Genomic DNA, 26,732 nt, shown 5'->3' on the forward strand with positions numbered 1-26,732 from the left:
TGTTTACCACCCTAACGGGAATGAGGCTGGATATTACCTGCTTGCAAGCTTGAGCGGATGATTTTCCATTCATTCAGTTATTTTTGAAAAGTGTCCATAAACAGTTTCAAGCCTCAGTAAGGGTGAACTTACTGCATTTAGTTCGCCCTTACAGGAACAATTTTTTAGTTTCCACTATGCGTAGTATCTGCATTAGCAGAGAAAAAATACTTGCGCTTCGAAAGGAAACCAGCAGGCACGACACAGGTTAATAGCACTGGGTCCGCGGTTGTGTGGGTTGTTCTCAGGTTGCAGCAGACTGTGCTAATATGCAGCTTTTGTTTATTATGAACTAAAACGCATTAGATATGCCTGCTATGAACATTCCGTTTCCGTCAATACCTTTATGCAATAATAGTAGTATTAGGCGAGATAGAAGTTTCTTTACGGCACCTGGAATGCAGCTGGCATTATTGCGCATCACTACTTCACAGCTTGCCTCGACCGCGGCCGCGCAAGTTGTTGGGCTGTGTTTCCTGACTCACGAGGGTTCCGCTGGGTTGGCCAGCCCCGCGAAAGAATATGAATATTAAACTGGCTGAGGTTATTCAGGGCCATGTTGGCATGAAAGCAACAATATATAGTATATATGTGACATTTCAAGTTCACGATGACGACGCTACGCTGCACTGTCGATGCATGCGGTGGATCAAATTTCGCGAGCCTGTGCTTCCTCTTTTAGCGGCGGCGAGCTCAAGTACTCTTCTCTGTGTTAACGCAACGCGCCTGCGTCGAAGTGCAATGCGTTAGGTGACGTGTCCTGATCTAACGCAGCGGTGACCTTTGTCTCCCTGCACCCCTGCTCGCACTTATGCCGCGGTCTGTCAAGCCCCGCCTTCTTCATTTGCTGTGGCGTCTGTCAGCCGGGTGCTTCCAATTTGTCACGAACAAGGCAACAGGCCACATCGTCGCATTTCGGATAGGGAGGGTCATGAGTTAGAAGAGCATGCGGAAGAGATAAGGTGCCAACTTAATATCACCTTATGTCGCCCCCTTTATTCGGCATTCAGTAACATTGCCCTGGGACTGCCAAGAACTACGTGACGTAAGATTATACAAGAATAAAGCCAAAGTTGCGACTTCAATCTCGGTTACAAATGACAATGCTTTGGCCGGTGTGGATGCTTCTTTAATTCAGTTTGATTGGACTGTTGAAGAAAAGGAACTGAAATCAAGGACGCTTGTGTTTATGCGGGGTGACCTTGCATTCCCAGCTCAGGGCCTGCACGGTGTGGACTGCCCAGGTGGGCAAGCTACGTAGACTAGCTTCTCTCGGTGCCTTGAGCTGACCTCGTGGCGACGAAGGCAGGACCCTCCAGAGGGCAGAGTTGTTCTTTGTCTCTTGTGAGAGCGAGATCGGTGAGTGTTCTGTGGCTATGTACAGTCGTTCGTGGCTCCCTCGCAGCGACCAAGCCGGTCTCGGGTGCCTACGCGATAGACGAGAAAACAAGCTCGGCATCAACTTTTGAAAAATTGAGACAATATTTACGAGAGAATTGGAAGCGAAAGAGATCAAAGCGATGTAACAGCTATACGAGCCGCTGCAGTGAGTCTGTATATAATCACCGCCGTCATTCACAGCACTGTGAGCTGTTAGTTACAACATATGAGTTCCGATACGAAACTTGAAATTTCAGAATTGTCGTTGCTCAACATCGTCATTGATGATGAAAACCATGAAGATCACGTGAGGGCGCGCTACACATACCATGTCATGCAGTCAGGCCCGTAGCCAGGAATTTTTTCGGGGCGAGAGGAGGGTGGGAAGGGGGCAACTTGCTGAGGGCCTTCAATATTCGAGAAAAACACCCGTTTTCATTATTTATTTATGATAATACACCCCATCCATCCAAATTTCGGAAGGGGCAGGCCCCTAGGGCTTCCCACCCCGGGCTACGGGCCTGCGTGCAGTAATAAGAATCAGCGTTAAATACGATGTTGCAGACATGCGCCATTCAGTCCTGCAAAAGGCATTTGAACGTGCGCGCTTCCATACTGACTTAGAAATGCCCTGGCGAGTAATAATATTCACTTGTTTGCTACAAGACGATAGAGCCCCTTTATTGAAATGACCCCTTTGTTAAATTCACAGCATAACAAGTACAACACACCCTCATCGCTAGCCGGTGATCGTGCAGTAGATGCATGATTACCGAGAGTCAGCTGTTGGCACCGTGGCATAAAAACTTACGGACTACGCGATACAACAAACGCTGAATATTGGGGAGGCTAGGTATTCGGATATTACAAGACTTCTAAACAACCTCTGAAGATCAAAGAACAAGCGCGTTAGTCTCTCCCGCCGTTTCCAGTCTTTCGGCACGATTCGTTACGCCAGCAGTGTTCACGTGACGTCATGAGGCAATAAGCTCTTGATTGGTCCATATACGAGGGATGTAACTTGTGAATTGTCTCCTATCCTGCCTTGCCATGCAGTCGCCCGCCCGCTCGCTCTGCTTTGTTTCACATGACTCATATGCGCGATCAACTGACTCCACTTCGTTTTGTCCCTTTTCAACTCCGCAAGCAGAGATGGCAGTGTGTAGCCGAAAGGCGCGACATCCTGATAGGCTCGAGGCTTTGTGCTGACATTGTGCACGTGGTTTATGAAGAAATACGTGGCGAGGAGGTGATATCGCCTGTAGGAAGGGCAGTGAAGGCGAGAAAGAAACCACTCTCTCGTCTTCGAACTCGTAGTGGTTTAGGGGCCCTTTAAGCTTGTACCAGTAAGAGAGAAAACAATGTGAAAACGGTTTTACTGATTGCTAATATACTGCTAAAAATGCAGCGTGCTTTTTGATGCCGGAATCAATAACACTTGAGGCTGACTGTCCGCCAATATGTACTCATCTATATGAAATCACTGAAAAAAGAAGTGGCTCGGTGTGTGCATACGCACCGAGTCCAAGCGGTGTGTGGCGCCAGCCCGACCAGCGGGCTGTCAGCCAGTGACGGCAGGATCTGCGACGGACTCCAGGGCGAAGAAGGCGACGGTCAGCAGGCCCGTGCCGGTGAAGTCGCCCGCGGCCGTGATGAAAGGGATGGCCGCGTTGTCAGGGTCCACACGCCACCACCAGAGCCAATAGACCAGTGATCGGGACAGGAACAGTAGGATGGCCACCTGCAGGTACCAAGAGACCCACGAATTTATGCGAACGCCACAGTTACGTGCAGTTCAGGAAAGACGGATACTGCTAGCCGGTGGTCTACCGCTGACGATGCGAACACAGACTACCAGGGGCGTAGCCAGAAATTTTTTTTCGTGGGGGGGGGTTCAACTATACTTTATGTAAGATCATGTGTGAGTTTGTATGTGTGCCTGTATATATACCCAAGCAAAATTGAAAATTTTCGGGGGGAGGGGGGTTTGAACACCCCCAACTCCTCCCTTGGCTATGCCTTTGCAGACTACTGCTGTTGATTACTGCTCTACACCATTTGCGAGCTTCAGTTAGCATGTTTGTAAGTTGCGGCGCAGCCTCAGAAGAGATGAGGGGGCGTGTACCAGTGCTCGTCAAGCTGTCCTATTGTGTCTTCTCTGCATTGAAGTTTGCCAGTATGCTGTACCAACAAGCCCAAACAGCCACATTATTATAGTTAATATTTTTGTCATAAAGTTTGCACTGCAAAATTTATCCGTGCCGGGTATCGCGGCTTTTAACACGAAAGTGTTTTATGCCGGGGTCCACCAAGACTTTCATGACGTATTTCCGTCACGAAGTACGTCAGGAAAATGAACGCCATCAGATGGCAAAGAAAAAAAAAGCTATAAGAAAAATTTCCATTGGCGGGAATCGAACCCATGACCTCTCGGTCCGCGACGATGGCTGGCGGGCGTTTAGCCCACTCGGCTACCGCCAAACACATTACGAAGGCGACATGAACGCGCCTTTTATCTTTCACACTTGCCTTTCACAGTGCTCTTGGATGGATGGATGGAAAGATGGATGGATGCATGCTATGAGCGTCCCCTTTATAACGGGGCGGTGACATTTGTGCCACCAGGCTCGTAAAAAAAAAAAAAACGTACGAAAAAAACGCGCCGTTGCAACGATCGTCGCATTAGGCGAGTTTCCAATACAAGTTTAATTTCGTCAACGCTTTAACAAACCGTGAGGTGGCGGCTTTGGGGCAAGCCTCGCTCATAGCATCCATCCATATCGACAGATAACTCTCCGACGCTCACCTGGCTGTCGCACCGCGTTACCCGCTCGCCCTGTGAGTAGGGATGGTAAAATCGACGAACGATTAATCGATTAAAGGCCCACAATTAATCGATTAATCGTTATCGATTTCAGCCTTTCGATGAAGCAAATTAACCGATTAAAGCTATTCGATTAATCGATTACGGCACCCCCCACTCCCGCTGCCAACCTCCCCCCTCGGCCGGAGCGCATGACTTCGAGGCGCGCTATTCTGAGACTCGGATGCCGTGCACATCGCCTCTCTTTCACTGCTTTCACTACAGCGCATATTTCTGCGCTAGCAGAACGAGCCCGGAGCTGGCGGCGGCCATACCCCATAGAGAAAGATATGAACTCGCCCTGAACTCCAAGCACTCCCAAATGCTTCAAGCCCGGACAGGAGACGGCTCCACCCCATCGAGGCAGAAATGAACTTGCGCGCTTCGCTCCGGCTCACAGTCTACTGCGGCTACTGCCTTCACCTCCTCTCCCTTAAGCTGGTTGAGCGTCGCCCGAGTGTACGTGGGCCTTGCGTTGCTTGCGTGTTAAATCGTGTAATTATTACACATTGGTGGTTATTCTGTTACGTTTGGGATGTCATAATGCCGGGCAATCGGAAGAGGAGCGCAGTGTGGTCGTTGTTCACTGAAGATGAGAAAACAAAGACTGCAAGGTGTAATAAATGTGGCAAGCACTTCTCGAAGCCAGCGACGGAGACTCTAAGATATCACCAGCTGCAAGCCCACTATATTCACGTGCCAAAGAGCCATCTCCCAAAAAAAGGTGGTAACGACGAAGCTGACAGTGTTGAAGAACCCTATCCTGACGACACCAATCCGCCTCTTCAGGTAAGTTATCAGTATCTCGCTATTTAGCCAACACCCATCTCCCGATGGCGGGCCCCTTGTGTACAGTGTGCGAAAGTGGGAATTTTCGCACACTGGACACAAGAGGCCCGTCGTTTACACTTTCGAAAGCGGCAATTTTCGATCGTCAGCGCGTTTGATAAAAGATTTGGGTCCATGTCAAGCACGAACGATGCCTCTCAAACAAAGAGATATCGGTTTTAAAGCACCCATAAAAAATGCCGATTAATTGATTAATTGATTAAAATTTTCCACCGAAAGCAATTAATCGATTAAGGGCTAAATCGGTCAATGATTAACGATTAATCAATTAAAAATTTTAATCGACCATCCCTACCTGTGAGAAGTAACGGCCAGACCAGAGGGAAGACACGACGTGCGTAGCGTTTCTATTCGCATTTCCCGACGCTTCGAGGAAGTGTATACCGAGCATTAGTGTGCATTATGTGCTTGTTGATGCCGTCTTTGCGCGGGATTCACCCCCCGGCCCCCCATATGCGGTGTCCAGGTATATGTTAAGAACTTCAGCTACCGCAAGGGTTAAATCATGATCATGGACGTTTGTCGTCGGTACGGAGACGTACCACTAGGCGTCAACGTGAGTGCGATGCGTCCAGATCAAGCGATGCTATATCTGCCAAACAACAGTAGACATTGTACAAGTTCTCATACACCAATGCACTATAAACAATAAACTACTTCTGTGACGACACGTTTCACTTTCGCGTTATACCGATTCCTATGAAGGAGGGATCAACCATCTTTTTTTGGAAGAAAGGTTACTCGAACTTTAAATTTTTTATCTCCTTTATAGCACGTAGGGTACAATAATTTACACTCTAAGCCGCAAAGGTGCGAAATGGGAGTAAGTGCTGCATTTCGTCCCCACAACCGGTAGTTCGTCCCCGCAGGGATTAACTGCAAGACGAGGGTGCCGTGTGCAAAGTGAGGGAGGAACTGTTAGACCACAGGGAGCAACGTTTACTCCCATGGAACTTTCCGGCGCAGTGGCGACCTCGAACGAATGGTCAGCATGCGCGTATTCAAAGAGTCCGCTAAAGAAATGAACTGTTAACAGTTTATTTAAGTGTAAAAGGTCTTGTCAACTGCGGCAACTGCGGCAGAAGTAAAGTAATATCGTTCATATGGCATAATAATAAACAAATGTGAAAAAGCTTTCACACACACACAAAAAAAAAACGTGCTCGCGCCCAAGCTGTATCAATGCGCGGCGTGGTGTTCTCGTCGTATGCACGGCAAGCTAGGACTCGGCGGTTTTGCGGTGTGTTGTGGATGTGTTCTCGTTTCGTGGTTGCGATTGCTGTCACCTGTGGTGCACTGAATCATCTTCGCGTTGTGGTAAACGTGATCTGCTACTGGAATGAAGTGCTACCCTATCGAAATGCTACGCGCCGACTGGTACATCGCCTGAGAGGTGAGTGTAAACAAGGCTGCCATCACTCCGCGTGATTTTACCTGTGTGCAGTGAGATATGTAACGATCACCGCTTGTTTAACATTCACGTTCTGCGCGAACAAAACACGCATGATTGATGAGCTCGCGCGATACAGCGTCGCGAGTGCGCCCCGCCTGCTATAGAATTACAAGCATGATGGTTGGACCATCGCAACATGGTAACCTCGGTGAAGGCTCAACATTAGCTGTAGCAAGTACAGCTGTTCAAAAATAGCTTTGTTTTCAGTGCTGCCCAAATAAGCGTTGTTTATCAGAAATATTCGCGACTTTTTAAAAGAAAATTCACGTAAACTCCGCACAATATCTTCTATAGCAATGTAAACAAGTCATTTGGGAAGACTGGCTGTTAAAATAGATATGTCTAGCTAAAGGCTTAGCACCGCTAACACGGGCAGTCGGCGACGGCATCGGCGATTTCGCTCGTTTGTAGCGATGCTAGGAATCATTTATTTTTATATCTCTCAAATGAAGAGCAAGCTTCATTGATAAATAAGTGGGCCCACTAGCGTGTCGCTGTGAAAGCGTGAAACGTTAAACTCGAGGACGGATTTTTCGAACTTCATAACACATTCCGAACTGTTCCATTGCACTATATGACAGGTTTTGTGAAAGAGCAGTTTTCGTCTAATTTTTACGCATGCAGCATTTCTAACAGACGCTTTGTGACGTAACTGCATGTGCACGAACAGTTCTGCCGGAAATATTAATGCTTCTGCAATTACTTTTTCAGGAAATCGATGAATGAGAGCGTTGCGCCTCCTGAGAAACGTCTTCAACATCTTGCTGCTATGAATACGCTCTCGGCAGCTGTCGATGGTGCTGTTGCACTTCCTGACGTCGGCTGGACAGCATCCATTCGGATAAAACATTGCACTTTTCATTGTGTCTTCTATAATGCAGAGAAGCCATCCTATCTTCTGCATTCAACAAAGTTGTTCAATTTATGTGTACACACGATGCTGCAGAATTGACATGAGTCGTTGAATAAACTTGGTTGTTTCTTTAGACGTTTTCGTTTTTTTGTCATTAAACAGACATTTTCACTGAACGATATAACCAACCGTGTTCTGTACAGTGAGAAGCGAGCAAATTGGCACGTCGACGGGAGCATACATGAGACCGTTTATATATACATACATTCATCAAGCGCCCAAATTCGCTCGAAACACGCGCGCAGAACGTGATCACCGAATGGTTGCTTGCGAAACACTGAAGGCTGAAGTCTAATATAAGGAATCTTGCTACTATGACTAATATGGCAGAACGCGCAGCTTCCAGACGGTGCCTGTACATATATAGCCCCGGTAATATTCACTCTGCTGCGTACTGGCATGTGGTATAGTTGTTAGCGTACGCGACTGCTGATTCAATGGTCTCGAGTTCGAATCCTGTGTGTTGTGAATTTTCTGTAGTTTACTTCTGAATATATTTCTGTATATTAATTGTGTATGTCATCAAATGCGTGTATCAACCTCCAAATTCTCGGTAATTCAACCAGAATCTGTAATAAATTAATTTTTTTTATCCAGAAGGAGCAACTGTTAGTCCCATCAGGGGTAACAGTTCGTCCCTACGCAGCTACCATGCAATAAATCAGTTACTCCCTAAAGGGGTAACTTTTACACCCCGACATTTCGTCCCTCAAAACAACTGAGGACTAACAGTTCGTCCCCTGACAGTTACTCCTTAAAGGACGAATCGTTCATCCTTTAGGGAGTAATGGTTGTGGCAGTGCAGTTACCCCCCAAAAGGACGAACCACAGACCCTTTTTCGTCCTTTGCGGCTTAGAGTGTAGAACACAGTTATAGCTTCGCATTGTTGCCGTCTGTAGCGTATGCCACATTTTCCTTGCATAAAACTTCTGGGGACTTTCACGACAGTTGGCACCGGGAACGTGCCCAAACACTTGATCTTCCTGAATCCTAGACCGATTCCAAGAGCTTTTCCGCGAGAGCTGCCATCCGTTTCGACTCTGTACGTATAGAGGATGTCACTACGCCGGCATCACGTTAAAGAGAACGCCTGATCTTGGAGAGCGACAGCACATGCTTCGACTGAACACAATACGGCCGCGTTGATCCGAACCTTCCAGTCCATACTTGTCCTCGCCTACAACAAAATCGACACAAAGCCCCCAGTATGCTGCCAGCGACCTTCGGGCACAATGAGACACACTCGTGGCTGCACTTCCAACTGGTCCGTACATTCGTGAATTATTCTTCGTGAATATGCTCTTGAATGCGTTCCCTATAGCAATGACAAATATTACGTCGACGTCTAATGTTCAAGTACCATTGCAAAAACCTCATAGCGCCTGCTTAGTGACACAGTGGTTACATTAAAAGATAAGCATGCTCGATGGATCTGCATATAACCCTAGGCCAGCTGAAGTCGCCAGCCCTTTACCGCCCACCAACCGGCGCGAAACTTGTGAAAAACGCAAAATTACGGTCAGTAACTAAGCCGAAGACAAGATATGGGCGCGACACATTCTCGCATCTTCAGCAAACAGCGCAGGAGGAGACAACGGACAGAGAAGGGAACAAAGACGAGCGCTGTGTTCCCTTCTTTGTCCGTTGTGCGCTCCTGCGGTGCTTGTTGAAGATGTATTGCAAGATAGCCAAATCACAAACCTTACTTTCTCGCAGCCAGTACCACGACTGAGCAAAGCCAACGCATCCATGTGAGTAGCAAGGGAGGTGGCACAGAGGGCATGTCGGCCTCCCGAAATTATAGCTTACCACAGGATACTTTGCGCAAAACGACACTTAACAGCGCTCACTCCGCCGTGCAACGCATGCGCCCTCAGAAAAAGAAATTCTGACTACTCCCCTGAGCGCAGCACTACGCGTTAAGGAAACCGCAGCAACGGGAACGGCGTGGAGGCGGACGAAAACAGTTTTCCGACCACCGCCATTGTCGTCAAAGACACAGTTACCAAGGGTAACGTCAAAAAGTTACTTTAAGGCATAAGCCTTAGATCTCTATGTTTGAACCAGGGGCGAGGCAAAATTTTTTTCGGGGGGGGGGGGGGCGCACCTCCTTGATCTCAAGTGGCGGCCGGGCAGGCAGATGTGGTCGAGTGCTAGTCTGTGCTCTGTATGCCATGACAAAAAAAAAAAAACCAGGGTGGGGGGCACGGACCCGGAGTGCCACCCCCTGGCTACGCCACTGGCTTCAACTGTTGCGTGTGGACGCCTTGATATTCTAAACTAACAAAAAAAATTGTAGACCCAGCTGTAGCCAGCTGTGATTGTAAGACAAGGTCATGTTAACATCACGATGTGCAACTGAAGCTGCCTATTTATGGGGAAATTATGCGTAGAATCTACCACACAGCAGCGCCACACCTGATAAATACGTGAACCAGCTCTTTGCCCAAACGTGGCGTAGCGAAGAGGATAAAGTCGCAGTCGTTTCCTCATTCAAGGTGGTCAATAGGCGCAGCGCTTACGCACCTTTCTCCACTTCGACTGAATTGTTAGCCTGCGTAGCTTGAAGCACAGCGCGGTGCCCAGTTACAATGAACGGCACTGAATCCTATGAAGATTGCTAGTCACGCGAACGTTTTCAGAACCAAAGGAACTTGAGAAAGTCTGTTGACTGACAGGACACATTCTAATAAACTCCATCTGGTTGACTCGACTGACCTCAATATCGCTTTGAATTTGAAAAGGCAGTGGTGTAAAATATGCCGTTGTCATGCGGTAGCAAGTACGTATAACAGACAGGATTTGCCTTAATGACTACTATTAAGATCGGCACGTGCGCCGAAGGACAAGCGGCGTCCCCTGTTATTCGAACAAAGGCGCCGAACGGCTGCTTACCTGCTGACAGCCAATCAAGCACCTGAATTGTGCTCTCGAGACGGGAAGTGAGGACGCCATGCAGTCCGACACATCAAGGTCCGACGAGACGATCATAATGGTTTCCGATTGCCACATCTACCTTGAAGAGACGAACGGCGTCAACACGGATGACGACCCGTCCCGCTAATGAGAGGTCAGGTACTTCGGGTGGTTGGACCTTTTGAAGCGCCCAGTTAGTGAGCGTGTGACCCTGCGGCCTTGACATGTCAAGAAAGGACACCCTTGGTGCTACAAGGGGAGAGTGCGGTGGCTACGCCCTGTCAGAGGACGTTGACATGGGCGGGTGTGGGCGGCACCCTCATTAGTGCTGTGTGTGACGTGCTCGCACCGTCCCAACTTGGGAGCAATTCCCCCGTCTAGGGATCTCGGGAAAAGAGACCCCTTAAAATAAGCCCCCGAGGGGCTCATTCAACACGAAATCTTCGTCATTTAACACGGAGCTCAACGTCACACTGCATAAGTTGCCGCCCCTTCATACCACCTTGGGATCTGGCGCTGACATGGCCGCTGGTCACTTGCGTCTCGTACTTCTTCAGGTTGGTTTTTTATGACCCTGTTAACGGTAAACCTTTCCGGAAATTGGCGTCAGATCACAAATCAACCTTGAATTTTTTTTACGCGCGGCATTTCTTTCATGAGAATCAAGTGTTTGTTATGTGCGCGCTATGTACGCAAATTACTGCAGCTTGCACGAGATGTGGCTCAAAACCCCGGCCCTCTGACTTCTGTGCAAGAACAACAAATGTTCAGTGCTGTCATGGCAATTCCTATGGTGTTAGAAAAGCAGACGGAAGTTCTTGGAGAACTTCGATACTTCGCGTCACGGCAAGAGGCACTCGAGTAAAAGTTTTCGCTAATGGAAAGAAATTGAACGCCGTTGAGGATAAATTGTGATCCGGTGCTACCGCTAAAAAATAAAGTGAATCAATTAACTGCGCAAACCCGACAAACTTGCTGCCACGTTTTCGATGCTGCATTAATTAGAAGACATGGAAAATCGGTCTCGAAGAAACAACATTATCTTCTTTGGCTTCCAAGATGTAGCCGGTGAAACCTGGCAGGATTCGGAGACTAAGGTGCTTGCCTTTTGCGAGGAAAAATTAAAAGTCACTATTTCTGCTGATGCGGTTTAGAGGGCTCACAGGCTGGGGCACTTCACAACAACAAAAAACAAATAGACCTATTATGTAGTTAGGTTTCTTTCGTTTAAGACAAGCAACGTGTTTTGTCAGCTGCGTCGAGGCTAAAGGTACAAGCTTTGCTATTAGCGAGGACGATAGCAACAATGTTCGACAGGGGGCGAAAATTAATTCAGTTCGCGAAAAGTAAAGGAGAGGACTTTAGGCTATCTATAACAAACTAAAAATCGGAAAAGAAGCTTTTGTTTATAATGGCGAAACCGACATCGTGAATAAAAGTAATCCGTAGCAGCTAAAAAAGCCTCTCTTAACTGCAAGGCTGTCGGCTAGCACTGATGATATTGTGTGCATTGTTGTAAATTGTCTTACCTTAAAAAATTATTGAATTTGCCATCCTCTTAGATACGACAAAGACACATGTAGTACTTGGATCTCAATCCTGGTTAGATGACGCAATAAATGACAATGAAATTTTTCCAACCTGCTACACGGTCTACAAGAGGGACAGAAACGCGCACGGGAGAGGCGTTTTCATTCTGATTCACAATACCATATCCAGCTCCCTCGTTGACGTTGAAGCTGGCTCAACCAATATTGTTTGCTGCAAAGTACTCCTAATAATGTCTAGGGTTTGTGGGTCTAGGATTGCCCTTCGCTCTGGCTTAAGGAAGACGATACGTAGCTCGGGCGCACGCGCTCCTGCGCTTACGGCGGAACGGCGGCCGGCAGTCGAGCCCGGGACTCCGCCCAGTAAAGGTGTATTTCCTTGCTCTGTCTCGGTGTACTTTCTGAGGGTTTCAGCCGACCCTTGGCTTTGAGCCTACATTTGGCGCCCAACGTGTGGCCGGCTGGTAGTTCTCGGAGAGGGACACGGAGGTCCTCATGTGGCAGGCTTAGTTTTTTTTTCTTCGCGAGTCTTTTTCCTTTTTCTCGTTAGCGGTTGTGATGTGTTTCAATATCTTGTTTGCAGCCTCGTCTTGCGTGAGTACATTTGTTTTCCATGGACACCCGCTCGACTCGCCGAGCAGCCTCGAGGACCGATGCGGACGGGCCTGGAGTCGGGGACGAGGCGGGAGCTGATGGCGCGGCAGAAACCGGTGGTCAGCAGCCATCACCTGGCGGGACTGCTTCATCGTCTCGGGATCCCCCCGTGCCTCTTCTCGAGACCGTCCGGGCTTGGCTCGCGGACTTTTTTGCCTTTTTTGCTCCCGTGCGCGACGCTCTCGCACGCACGCAGCCCACGGCGGCCCTGCCTAAGTTGGATGTTCCAACGTTCACCGGGCAAGCCGCCGGTGAACGTTTCTCGACGACCTCTCCGTTTACAGGTCCGTTCACGGCATCTCGGAGCTCCGTTTGCTCCAGCAGGTTCTGCCCGTTGCCCTGACAGGTGCCGCGGAACAATGGCGACGTCTCCAGCCCCCGTTCCAATCCTGGAACCAGTTTGTCGCGGCATTCCGAGCAGATTTCCTCCCGGTCGACTATGACTACCGTATGCGGCGTGAGCTGGATGCCCGCACGCAACATCCAGACGAGGGTCTGCGGGAATGTGTTCGGGCAATGCAGGAGCTGTTCCGTCGGGCTGATCCCACCGCTCCCGAGACCGTCAAGGTTTCGCACGTTCTGCAGCGCTGCCATCCCCGCTTTAGGCCATACCTTTTTGACCGTTGCAGGCTTCGCTCGGCAGATTGCGGAGACGCTCTTTTGGGAGCAGCACTATACGCCCCCACCACCTGCCGACGTTGTTTTTGAGCCAGCCTGTGCCTGGAGGGAGACAAACACTGGGACAGTGCCGTCGCACTGTCCCCAGCCGTGAACTTTCGTGGCGGGCCCGGACAGAGAGCTCAGCTCTCTTGGCCCTACTGGCCGAAACACTCCGCGGTGGCAGGGGTCCTGGACTTCCAGAGCTTCCCCGACCGACGATCCCCTGCCACCAAACCGGTCCGCTCCCTCAGACCGGTAACGAAATCCTCTGAACGCCGGAGGTCCCTCTCGTGCCGCTTGTAGGCCGCAGGCACCGAGAGGGTATCGGGAAGACATGAACCAGGCTGGCTCATGCTACCGATGTGGTCAGCGTGGACACTACCGAAACGAGTGTCCCATGCAAGCTCCCGCTGCAAGCGAATGCATGCGACAAGTTCTGAGAAACCGCGTGCCAGAAGAAACATGCAACTCGCTTTGTTCCCTGCAAAGCAGGAGTGGTGTACGAGATCTCGACGTCCTGTGGAGGATTGTACATCGGTCAGACGGGCCGTTGTGTGAATGACCGCCTACCAGTACACGTACGGCAGCAATCTTGGAGCGAAGACCGGCAGCAATCCCCGATTTCCAGCAGACGCGCATCGTTCGCAGTTACCGAGATTCCCGAGCCCGAGAAATCTACGAAGCCTTCGACATGCATAACGTCGGGTCAACAGGTGTCATTTCTCCTTCGATAGCGTTAACAAAGAGATTAGCTATCTGCACCGTTAATTTGATGCTTTGTATAGGGTAGGGCGCATGCGTTTTTTTTTTTTTTCAATATCACTGCCCCTCCTCTCAAGTAAAAAGCCTATTTATTCGTGTTTGCACAAATAAAAAGCGTTGTTGGTAGTTGGGCGCCTGGTACTGCCTGTTTCTTTCTGTGTCCTCGTATTTTACGCACTGTTTCGAACCGATGAAGCCTTACCAACAAGCTCAGACCCTTTTAATATGTGTCTTCCTCCCGAGTCCCTGGTGCCCGCAAAGGCCGGTCGCAACACTGCCTAATAAAGCATAGTTTGAATGGGGAGAAATGCCACGACGATTATCTACTCGTACGCGGGGAAAAAGGCTGTCTTCCGAGCAGCCTTTTGAGTTTTAGGTAGAACCCGCCCAGTTAAAATGTTGAATGCATGGATGGGTGCAACATACCTGCACGAGGGCGACGAGTACGTATAGGAATCCAAACAGCGGTGTCACGTTGAACGAGCCGTATCGCAGCAGGTCGGTGGCGGTGAGGAAGATGAGCTGTCCCGGTATGACCACCAGCAGCAGGATGCGCGCCACGCGGCCGACCTCGGAAGAACCAGCGAACAGCACCAACGGGTTGGCACACCGGGACGCGTCCTCGGGCGGCAGCACTCCCATCTCGACACGCCGGCTCAGGAACGTCGACAGTCGGCAGCAGTAAATGGCCGCCAGGTTACCGCCCACGGCTGCAAGCATGTCACTACTGGTTCACTAAAGTGCAGATGATGATGATGCGGTCAATAAATTACTTATATCGAATTGTCTAATTGGCTGTCCATGACACGGAAGAAAGACCGGTTCTACCGACCGACCGACCGACCCAGACCGGACCGGACCGACTGACCGACCGACCGACCCGGACCGGACCGACCGACCGAACTGAACCGACCGACCGACCGACCGACCGACCGACCGACCGACCGACCGACCGACCGACCGACCGACCGACCGACCGACCGACCGACCAGTGTTTTGGTGCTCTCGTAGCCGTTTCTTTAATAGGGCTACAACAGCTGGGTTCGCTGCTGCGACCATGTTTTAATGCGCTGCTTGGTAAGTAATTACTGGGACCACTGAGACCCTGTGGGTCTTTGTTTCTGTGGTCCTCACTGCCTTTCCGCAGAGCTCAACCATTGCGGTGATCACAAACGCGGCGGCCGCCGTGTCAGACGATACTGATATCCTGACCCCAAAGAGGCACCTAGTTACTACTTTCAATTGAAGCTTAAGAAGGCTAGGCGACCTTGCCTCCACTGCGTTTTAATGAAAGGAACACTAAAGAAAAAACAACATATTATCTCGTATGAATAAATCATTCCTCCACAATATCAAAGCAGTGTTTTGTCGTGAGAAGACGCATGGTAGTCCAGAAAACGAATGCGCAAAATAACCATATCGGTGTCGACGCCACATTGAGTTCCTACAAAAACTCGCCATGATGCAATATATTTTGACGACGTCTTCCAGGGCATACATAATACGTTCTCGATATATATGAATTTCATTGTGGTCTAATGGTGCCTGTCAGAATAGCAAGTTTCAAGGAAATTTTATTGAGCCATTGTGGTCAAAATCCGAAAAAAAGCTGTCTTTTAAATCCGAGATCTCACTCTTACATCGAAGTGCTGATAGTCGAGCGCAAAATTAAAAAAAAAAGAGCCAGTTCTAATAGTACACTTATGATGCCGAAATGAACGGCAACAGAGCTTCGAGTAAAAAATAAACCATGTCCCAAACTAATTTAGTGTTTTACTTCAGTGCGCCGTTAAACGAAGTACCAATAGTAGCCTTTGACGCGCCAAGTAGCTCAGCTGTAAGAGGGTGACGCGGTGTGGATGTTCTGCGACAAGGGCTTTGCTAAACTGCGTCTTGAAGGCAGCTACGAGAGAGATTTCTTTTGGAAGTCGCACAGTGAATGAATCCAACTTACCGTTTACAGCGGAGAGGTGAAGAGCGATGCCCTCGAAACGAATCACAGAAAAGTCCAAGATGTAGCCGCCGAAGCTGCAAATTAAGCGAAAGTTAAGTGAATGCGCTGCGGACGAAGCAACAAAAATGAAACGAAAGGCCAGTGACAGCATCCTTACCTAATTCTCGCATTTTATTGTGATTCGAACCTGCGACCCCCCTCTCCGCATTGCACGTTCTCCAGCACACTAACGGCGAAGTATACCTCGCCGTTAGTACGCTTTTTTTACATACACCTATACATATATACATATATTTGTATATCTTACATACAGGGTGCATTTTATTAGACAATACAGATTTTTAATAAAAATGCTATGACATTGGGGCCCATGTCGTCTTCGCAAACGAACTCTACACCAAGGCAGAAAAACATTGCCGCACCTAAAGTTTTGAAGTATGTTAGTTACCAATGGCCTGAATTTTCATGTTCTGGGAACATACGTACCTACGAAATAGCAGCTAAAGGTCAAGTGCGAAGCACATTGAGTGTCACATGACAAAACAGAATAAAAACGTCACAGTCCCTCCTCAAGGGCGAAGTAATGAATGCGATAGCAACAGATTGGCATTTTATGCGAGGTAGTACTAGTAGCTCACTCCTGCAGCGCCCCACCTGGCGTAACCCAACAAAACGCCGGCGTAAGGAAACGCTGCAGTGAGAGCAGCGACCTTCGTGCTGTCCATCTCTTCATCGCAAACCGAGCGGTGCGACCAGACGGAACAAACGTATAAGCAGTCTGCTGATTACTGTAAAGACAAGCGAACGCCCCCGGCTGAGTAAAGTGCGAAGCCATGCAGCCGCCCCTCCGCCCCCGTGGTACTTTCGCGCGGCGAAAGATAGCCGACGCATTTCCTCTCCGCTAGATAAAATTAAGCATTCGTTGCCTACGCTCACATGCTTTTGCTCGCACATAGAACATACGACGCGCGTGGCGATGTTATTGATTTGGACTTTATACGGAACATCACGGCGACGCCGACGTCGGCGGCAGAAACGCGCCGAGAGTGTCATATAATGGCAATGGCAATAAAAAAGAAACTTCTATGGCAAGGCGCACCTGGATACCATTACGGCTGCGAGTATGGGTGGCCATCCGACCTTGAGCACAGAGCGTGTGTTTTCGTGTTTGAAGGCCAAGAAGAACCAGACGGGCAGCAGGAGAAGGCTCAGCAGCACCACGCCTGGAGTCATCAAAGGGGAGTCTGAAAGGTAAGAGGTTGAAGAGGACGGTTAGCGCAGGTTCTTCATGCATTGCGAGTCTCTCAAACGCGCGTGACCGCGACATCTGCTTCATTTCTGCGTAACGTTGTGTAGGAGAAATCGCGCAGGGATTCGCGCATTGTTTACGAAAAAATGCGATGAGTGGCTAAAGAAGTGTGGGTTTCGCGGACGGGACTGTCGATGTAACGGCCACCTCGTAAAATGGGGCAACGTAACAGTTGGTTCTGACAATCACAACACTACGGCGCAACACTACGGCGAAAGAGTGGAAGCCTCGTTTCCCCTTGTAAATATACGGCTTGTCATTTGCAGAGAATGCGGACGTCGTCCGTCCTTCGCGGAACTTTTTGTTTTTCTCACAGAAGGAAATGCAGAGCAGCTGAACGAGAACAGTAGAAAAAATCCACGCATATCCACGAAGTGAATGATGATGAGTGGGCGAAGCAGGGGATATTTCGGTAACCGTGAATCTCGCGTGACATTGCCCACTCGCGCATGTAAATAAGTGACAACGCGTGTGTGCAGTTAAGTACAATGTGTTTTATTGGTCATAACTCGTATGTCGTGTTCAGTTGTGGATTCCGTTTTGCCTTTATTATTACTGCTTTTTGGTCCGTCAAATGTAGAGCCAATGGTTCTTCGATCGGATCTAGCCTGAAGTTGGCAAAGACGAGGTCGCGCGGCGCCGAGCCCGAGAACGGGTCTAGTTTGGGAACATGCGCACGCTACGCGCGCTCTGTGGACGGTTTTGCCCATGTTGTCACCTGTTAATCGATTGCACTTGTTTTCTAGCTGCTTTCGAGCGGCGCCGTGCCGAGTACGGTCTATTTTTAAACCATATGCGTGCTATGCTTGCTCTGTAGACGCTTTATGTACAGCTGTTTTGCACCTGCGCTTCGAATGTATACTACGGCGGACGGATGGACATTTTGAGGTCTTAAAGGACCCCTGACAGCAAAATTTTTGTTGGTGACTTTTTTACTGTAATTTGTAGCTTTGGGTCTGGTAATCCCTAAGTTAAATCGTAAATGCTCTAGCGTATCGTATAACTAATTGTAGCGTAGTTAATTGTGACCATTTTAGCGTCACTTCAAAACGCCCGCCTAAAAACCACAAGAAACTAGCGACCCATGCGGGGAGCGTCAAAGACCACGTGCACTCAAGCTGTGGTGACGTAGAAAGCGCGGTTTTCAAATCGGGGCCCCACCGCGCGGTAGAGATTGAAAGTATGTGGGTGCCTCGGTATGGGTTAAACCTGTTAAGCGCGTGACCCCTCACGAAAACTACCTCGAGAGCAGCCCGACAACAAAGCGAGAGGGGTGCGGAACAATAGGCCTCGCCGGGTGCCAGTCGTAGTATTGTGCATGTGCGCCCCGCAAACGCACGCCGCACGCTTCGACACAGCAAAGAGAGTGAAAGCATGGCTGGCAGTCGGCTCCAAACACACTCAGAGATCGGCGACGTCATTGTTACTAGCGTATCGTCACTCAGGGTGATTTTTGTGCAATGTATCACACCGAACACGTAGCACTAGTGTCGATGTTGCAGGGCAGCCGATTTTTTGTTTTTTTCTCCTACGCTGTTTGACATCGAATTAAAATAACTTCCACGCGACGGATGCCGTTCAAATTTGGCCAAGAAGACCTATGCATACCAAGCGATCGAATGATGGGCACATCTCAATCTTGAAATTTGATGTCAGTGCTCCTTTAAGCTGCTTCGCCCCTAAAAACAGCGCTGGAAAGACGAGGCGAAAGAAAGGACACGGACCACGGCGCTGTGTCCTTTCAGCGCCGTGGTCAAGTAGCAAGAATTGGTAGGTGTGAAAAACCGGCCGTTCCAAGCTGGCCGCCACTCGCGATCCCGCAGCGGTGACGCTGTTGTCGTAGGCGCCGCCAGCTTGCTTTGCTCTGTGCTAACGTTTTCAGAAGCCAATATAAAACGTTGCTCTATGGGAATGCATCCGCGTCGGTCGTTGCCAGGGTTTCGCCGGTTGAAGGAGCTTCAGCGTGAACATAAACAACAATTTTACGAATTAAGAATACACTTGTCGCACTGTAGAATGAGTCGATAGCACGGTAGCTTGCGCTAGTTGGTGATTTATCCATCGACATATTTGTACAGTGCAATATGAACGAGGGCAGACGAGAGGAGACAGCACAGCACTGATGTTGTGTCCTCTCATCTGTCATCGTTCATTTTGCGCTGTGCAAATGTGTCCATGGAGAATCAGGGCATTAGTGCGAACCGTTCGCCATTTACTAGGTCAAATGAGCTTGGCATAATTCAACCCTCCATAATGCAACCATTCTTCAAAGAAGTGTTATTTCGTATGCACTACTGTTTACAGGTTTGGTCAAGGCAAAATGATGTTCGTGTTCATAAGATTTATCTAGGTATTTACGGAGTAAAAATGAAGGCTTTTTTCCAGCGGGATCGTTGTATCTTTGGCGGTGTTTTCTAACAACATTACAACAGACTCAACAGACTGTAATCACTCGTACTACAAATTATACCTTGATACCCAAGATAAGAGACTTTTGGGCTAGTTGGTTTGTTACGTTCATCGAAGCCATAGCGCTGATAAGACAGAGACCACAGAAAGAGGACGGGACGTGCGCTCGTCCCGTCCTCTCTCTGTGGTGCCTGTCTTATCAGCGCTATGGCTTCGATGTAAATATACCTTGATAGTTCGAGTTGCCGAGTCCATTATTGTCATGCCCTTTACTAAAAAGCTGCCCTTTGCATTACACTTCAGTTCACACCGCCACGGAGCCAGTATGCTCAATGTTGTATAGAAATTGAGACAACACTTATTAGTTTCATGGCTGCAATGCAATCCTATTCGCATCAATTTATCAGCAATTCAGTGCTCGTTTAAGTTATGCATGGCTTTTGTTTCTGTAATTTGTTCTGACTTTCTGCCTGGTTAAGCCCCTTCAAAAGGAAACAACAAAATGAACCATCGTGTTGCAAGCAATGTGACCAGTGATTTTGTCAATTATTTACGTGCTCGACGCAGCCATGCTTACAGACTTCAGCAAGCTGCTCACTATCTTTGAATGTAAGAGTAGTGTGCTAAACACATGTGTCAGTCTGCTTTACATATCTGTGCCGAGTTTTACAGTAACTGATGAGTACAGCAGCCCTCGAAGATCCCATCTCTGGCTGTCTGACTTTGCAGCTGTACTGCACGATGCAGGCATTTTTGCGATGTGCACAGCCCGATGGCAGAATGCGCTGTGTAGCTACGTAGCCCGCAATGTAATATACAAGGTGACCATCGCTGCGTTGCTATACAGTAGAGGAAAATAAAATAAAACCGAACAAGAAAATAAAACATTCAGATGTCTGCATCGATATAAAAGCAATTTCTTGTTCTTAAGATAGCCACGAAGCGTTTAATAACACGCGTACTTGCCTGTGCTTGTCACACACCGACACAAAAACATTTGCAGCACTTGAACGGGTCCTGTAAATTTACCTTGTGTCATATTGTTTTTCACAGACGGCTGAATTCCCGCTGTAGAGCCCTGTCAGCCTTTGAGATGGCCTGTTACCAAACTGCAAGTCTGTCTGCATGCGGTGCACGGAAAAGTGACACCGTTACCGCGCATGTTGTGTAGCCCGAATTGAATCCCGGCAAAAAAACAGGGTCGCTGAGTTTTCTTCTTTTTTGTAGACGCCGTTCCTCTCAAGGCACACTAACGCAAGGAACTCTTAATGTAACGCCAACGAAGCTGACCAGCCTGCGTCGCAGGTGGCGTACACACTGCCGTCTCCCTCACGCTAGAGTTACTGTATATGCTACCATTAGGTAGCAGAGTTGCGCATCTGTCTTCCAAACGCCGCTAGCAACCATGCAATGCGTAGAAGCTGACGTGCGGGCCAATTTTTGTAGTTCTCTACGCCGTCGCTGCAGCAAATCGCATTGGCACCAGACGTCGACAGTTAAGTTCGTCACCGGTCTTCGAGACACCATACATGTCGATCGGCGACACGGTAGGCATGTCGCCTGCACAAACGTAGTGCGATTTCACCGCACAGCTGTGGTTGCTAGTCAGACCTATGCGCAACTCTGCTACCTAAAGGTAGCATATACAGTAACTCTACCTCACGCTAGCAGGCAGCGCCTCCGACTGTGGCGCTATATCTCGTCCTAGCGGAGGGATCGCGCAAGGCGACATCTCTGGGCAAGGAAACACGGCTCGCTTTTCACACCTCTCCATTCTGGCCACCCTAGCCGTGGTCTGTTCCTTTTCTTCGCAGTCATTTTAGCGCTGTTTTTTTTTCTACTGGTAATCGTGAACGAACCAGCCCAAGTGCGTACCCTGCTGCGAGGACATTTGATCCAGGTTCATGAATAACAATCAAGTTACAGACAACAATGATTTTACAGCGGTTCCATATCGTCTCTTACTAAAACGAAAATGAGAAATAAATAGGAAAACATTGAAGCTGCAATGGTGCCACTCAAAAGCTGTTTTTAGACACGTGAAATATGGGCGAGACACTTACGAACGATTCGCCTTTCCTCATGTTTTGTTTATGTAAGAATGCACGAAATAGGCCTTGTAAAACGGCTGCTTCAGCTATGCCTTTCATACGCAAGATGCAAGTAATCCAGGAAGACGCGCAGCATACATGAAGCATCTGATTACGCGTACCTCTACTTGATATTCTGCATTACGAGACCCCTTTTGGTGAGAGTGACGCGAAGCGGTCACGCGTTTCAGTGTGAGCAGTGTGAAAACATGAACCAAGACATAGAGCGCAGTGGCGACTGCGATTGCGGTTTACAGCAGAGCTGTTGAGGTCGAGCTGTTGGCCGTGTGTCGTGGATAGGAAATTACCATCATCATGAACCGGCACGCGTCATCTTCTTCTGCTTCGCCACCAAAAGACGTGCGCTGATTTTTCCGGCGAAGTATGCAGTAACTTGATGGGCGAAAGAAAGAGTACAGACAGAGACAGAAAGCAAGAAATGGAAGAAAAGGAATTCTTGGTGAATAATTTTTTTTCTTTTACCGATGAGATTCGAGCTCGCGTACCCACGATGCGAATGCGAGCTTTCTAACCACTATGCTATCCAGGCACGCTGGCAGAGCAGAGCATAGCTTTGTATAGTACAGTGCAGCAAGGTGGTGGGAAAGAGAATAAATAGAAACAGAGAAAAGAGTTAGAAAGCAAGAGATAAACAGGAACAAAGATAGCAGGCGAGAGACCGACTACACAGAGCGAAAGATGGAGAAAAAAAGAAGCAGGAAGAAAGAAAAAAAGAAGAAAGGAAAGAGATAGGTCATTCCATGCCAAATCAACCAGCGTTTTTCCGACCATCACAAATATGGCTGAAAAAATTTCCACGTTTTTCTTGAAGTTCGAAACTCGTTATGCTCGTTTATTTCTGTTGCGAAAAATTTTCCCGCCTATTTGTGAGATAGTGTACTTTTGCGCCGACTGACCTAAAGGACATCAAACAACAATTTTTTTCGAGGGACGTTTATGGGATGCACTCGATAAAATGGCATTTCCGGCAAGGTAATGAAGCGATGTAAATGTAAAAGTAGTGACTTATTTATGTATATTGATTCTTGGAGAGCTTTTCACACGAGCAAAATTGAATAAAGTTGCAAAGTTTGATATTTTTTTACAGGAACAAGGCATACTCGAAGGGTAGAAATGAATTATGTACTGGTGGCCTGTTCGACATACTACAAAAGAAAAATAATGTAGTCGCTCAAGGTGTAGCAGATCGCCTGAAAAAAAGTTTGCGAATATCACTTTTTTTTTAGATAAGCTCTGTATTCAGCATCGAAAAACTTGCCTCGGTGGTCGGACTAAAAATATGCACTATACTTCATTTGAAAGCTGTCTGTATTAGCTGAACATTGGCAAAGTTACAAAAGGGTATTATTTTTTTAACTTGAGAAATATGTTTTTGAAACTTTGTATCTCCACCAGCTTTTCGCCGACGTAACTCTAGCGGCATGAAGGACTCACAACGGCAATCTTCAGTCCATGCCCACTGACCTGGGATGCAGACGTCAAACATGGTACTGTCTATAAAGCAACCGCATTTCCTTTTCCATTGCTTTATAGACAGCACCATGATTGACGTATGCATCCCAGGTCAGTGGGCATGGACTGAAGATTGCCGTTGTGAGTCCTTCATGCCGCTAGAGTTACGTCGGCGAAAAGCTGGTGGAGATACAAAGTTTCAAAAACATATTTCTCAAGTTAAAAAAATAATACCCTTTTGTAACTTTGCCAATGTTCAGCTAATACATAGAGCTTTCAAATGAAGTATAGTGCATATTTTTAGTCCGACCACCGAGGCAAGTTTTTCGATGCTGAATACAGAGCTTATCTAAAAAAAAAAGTGATATTCGCAAACTTTTTTTCAGGCGATCTGCTACACCTTGAGCGACTAAATTATTTTTCTTTTATAGTATGTCGAACACGCCACCAGTACATAATTCATTTCTACCCTTGGAATATGCCTTGTTCCCTGTAAAAAAAGTATCAAAGCTTTGCAACTTTATTCAATTTGCTCGTGCAAAAAGCTCTCCAAGAATCGATATACATAAATAAGTCATTATTTTTACACTTACATCACTTCATTAGCTCGCCGGAAATACCATTTTATCGAGGGCATCCCATAAACGTCCCTTGAAAAAAATGTTGTTTGATGCCCTTTAGCTCAGTCGGCGCAAAACTACACTCTCTCACAAATAGGCGGGAAAATTTTTCGCAACAGAAATAAACGGCAGAACGAGTTTCGAACTTCAAGAAAAACGTGGAAATTTTCAGCCATATTTGTGATGGTCGGAAAAACGCTGGCTGATTTGGCATGGAATGACCCAGATGTAAAGGAACATACAGAAAAAAGGAGAGAGAAAGCATAGCCACGTATAGTACAGTATAGCAAGTATATAGTTTACCGCGTAGAAAAACTATCATCTTCATGAACCGGCACGCGCTTTCTTCGTTATGTTCTCCATCTTCTTCCTCTTCTGCTTCTTCTCTACCAGCTCTGCTGTGGCTCAGCCTTGCGCGACTTTGTGCAAGCAGCGCTATTTTTTTGTTTTTTGCATTGGTATCGTTTAACTTCATTTTGAAGTTTCCTAACTTTCGCACCTCATGAAACGCGTTCAGTGAGAATATACAATCCTTATCGCAATTAGCAGTCGCCCCGTCTAAAATGCTGCAGGACTCGCTGTCACATCGAGTTGTGCGCAGACATTATAGCACTGATTCATAAATAATTGCAACTACCTCTGAGCTCCTGTCAGCAGACAATGTCAAAGTGGGAGAACTGTATTGAGTAATCGCTTTAGCATTGCACTAGCCCGCAAGGAAATGTTCTGTACTTATTTAGGCTAACTTCTGTCCCGCCGCATCAGCTGTCCCGCTTTTCTGAGTCCTAGCAGAAGATCCTCTGCCTCGCGCATGGGTCCAGATGAGGACACACTCCAATATATGCGCAGATGCACCGTGATGTTAGCAGCGTTATGATCTTTAAGATTGCGCAAGCGAGTGCTTCATGCTCTTTACTGAACAACGGTGTTTTATTGATTGGTGCTTTAACTAAGAGAGCGAAAAATAGCGCGTACAAAGACACACAGTGCAGCGCTCTTGTGTGCGTATCTGTTACTGTGCTGCACTGGTAGTTTTAACAGAGCCAAGAAGACCAGACATCGACTGTTGATCGACACGGTATGGCAGTCCACAGAGCGGGCTGCGCTCGTGCGAATCACCTGGTGTTCACCTTTCCAGTCGAGCAGCCTCGAGCTGATGGTGGAGAGCAGCGTGAGTGTCGTCAGGTCTCCCAACGAGGCCGCGATGGGAGCCGCCACGTTGTCCGGGTTCAGGCCACAACGCCGCGCCACCAGGACCACGGTCGTCATGAACGCGCCTGCATCACAGGTTGTAGGCGCACGACATCAGGGTCTCGCTATCGTGTAGGTGCTTGCCACGTCAGTCAGCAAAGCGGGCAACATTCCCTACGTCCAAAACTCGTGAAGTGCTTTACGAAGATCTGGTAAATACAGCTTACTCCTGAGACAGAGAGAGAGAGAGAGACAAAAAAAAAGAACTCTTATGATGCTATGATTTGGCGATGGTCGTTTGGCTCCCGACGCTGTTACTTGAAGTGATACTTTTGGAAGAGACGTTGTTTATTACGGACATCTCCTATTTTGGCGACATCTACGTCGACGCAGCTCGTGGTGAGACAAAATGAAATGCCACACGCGACCCAAAGATATATAGTGGTTGAGTAACTTCCCTCTCTGGAATGGAGATTACGGGGCACAAAAGCAGCGCGCATGTTTCCAACGGAAACTGCTTCCTGGCGATGGGCCCTCACCAACCATACACCAGATGCATCAGATGAGATTTGACGTAAATAATTTAATGCAATTTCATGACAGAAGCTTACTCGATACAAAACGCTAAGAAAAAAAAGTCAAAGCCTCGCCGCAAGGACGAAGCAATGAATGCGGCAGCAACAAAATGGAATGTCACAGGAAGAAAGGAACTGCTTGCTCACTCGTTTAGCAAAAGCGGTATTTACACGCGAGCGAATTGACCTTCGGTGCGGTCTATGGCGTCAACGAACACTTTTCCATGAAACCAGAACACGAACAAACCTCCCCGCCCATCTCTGCGTGCCACTAACGGTAAATGGTCTTTATAAATAGCTCGTCGGTAGTACGCTGCATGCGTTCGAGGACGAGTGGTGTAAAGGTTGTAATCCGCTGTCGCCTCTTAATATATATATATATATATATATATATATATATATATAATATATATATATTATATATATATATATATATATATATATATATATATATATATATATATATTATATATATATATAGAGAGAGAGAGAGAGAGAGAGAGAGAGAGAGAGAGAACGGCACGATAACGACAAAACGTGCAGAGAGTGTCCATATAATATCTATCGCAATAAAAACTGATGCGCACAAAGGCAGATCCTAGTCGAAAGTGAGAGATTTTTGAAAACAGCAATTTTGCCGTGAGACTTACAATAAAGCCCACCATACTTGGAGATACGAATGATAAGATAACGGTAAAAAAAAATTCCGACCAACTCTAACGATATCACAACATTTTTTATTAGTTGAAGCAATGAATACAGATAAACTGGATGACACATACGTAACCACGGCATTCCTTCCTGGAAAACTGACAACCTTCCTTAATGTATATGGTTATATGAACAAGCTGTTGTGATTGAGCGGCCAACACTAGCGCGTGGTTGTATGTTTCACTATTGTTTTTTTGTGTGTATGCTATACATACTTCGCGCACTAAAAGTATTTGCACGCTAGCACATGTTTGTGTGGCCTCGATGTCCTTGCCCTTTGCGCGCTATTATTCATTCACGCCGCCGCCCGGAAACGTCACAGGGCCCCTCAGGTGAAGACCGCCATCACGATCATCATGGGAG

At 47.7% G+C, this 26,732-nt stretch overlaps 1 pseudogene; it reads right to left on the reverse strand.

The window, feature by feature from the left end:
• Positions 1–1,131: 1,131 nt before the first annotated feature.
• Positions 1,132–26,732, reverse strand: part of LOC119397133 (solute carrier family 41 member 1-like) — a 36,605-nt pseudogene continuing 11,004 nt past the window's right edge.

The sequence above is a fragment of the Rhipicephalus sanguineus genome, chromosome 6 (assembly GCF_013339695.2).
Source record: "Rhipicephalus sanguineus isolate Rsan-2018 chromosome 6, BIME_Rsan_1.4, whole genome shotgun sequence".
In the NCBI taxonomy this organism is placed as follows: Eukaryota; Metazoa; Arthropoda; class Arachnida; order Ixodida; family Ixodidae; genus Rhipicephalus; species Rhipicephalus sanguineus.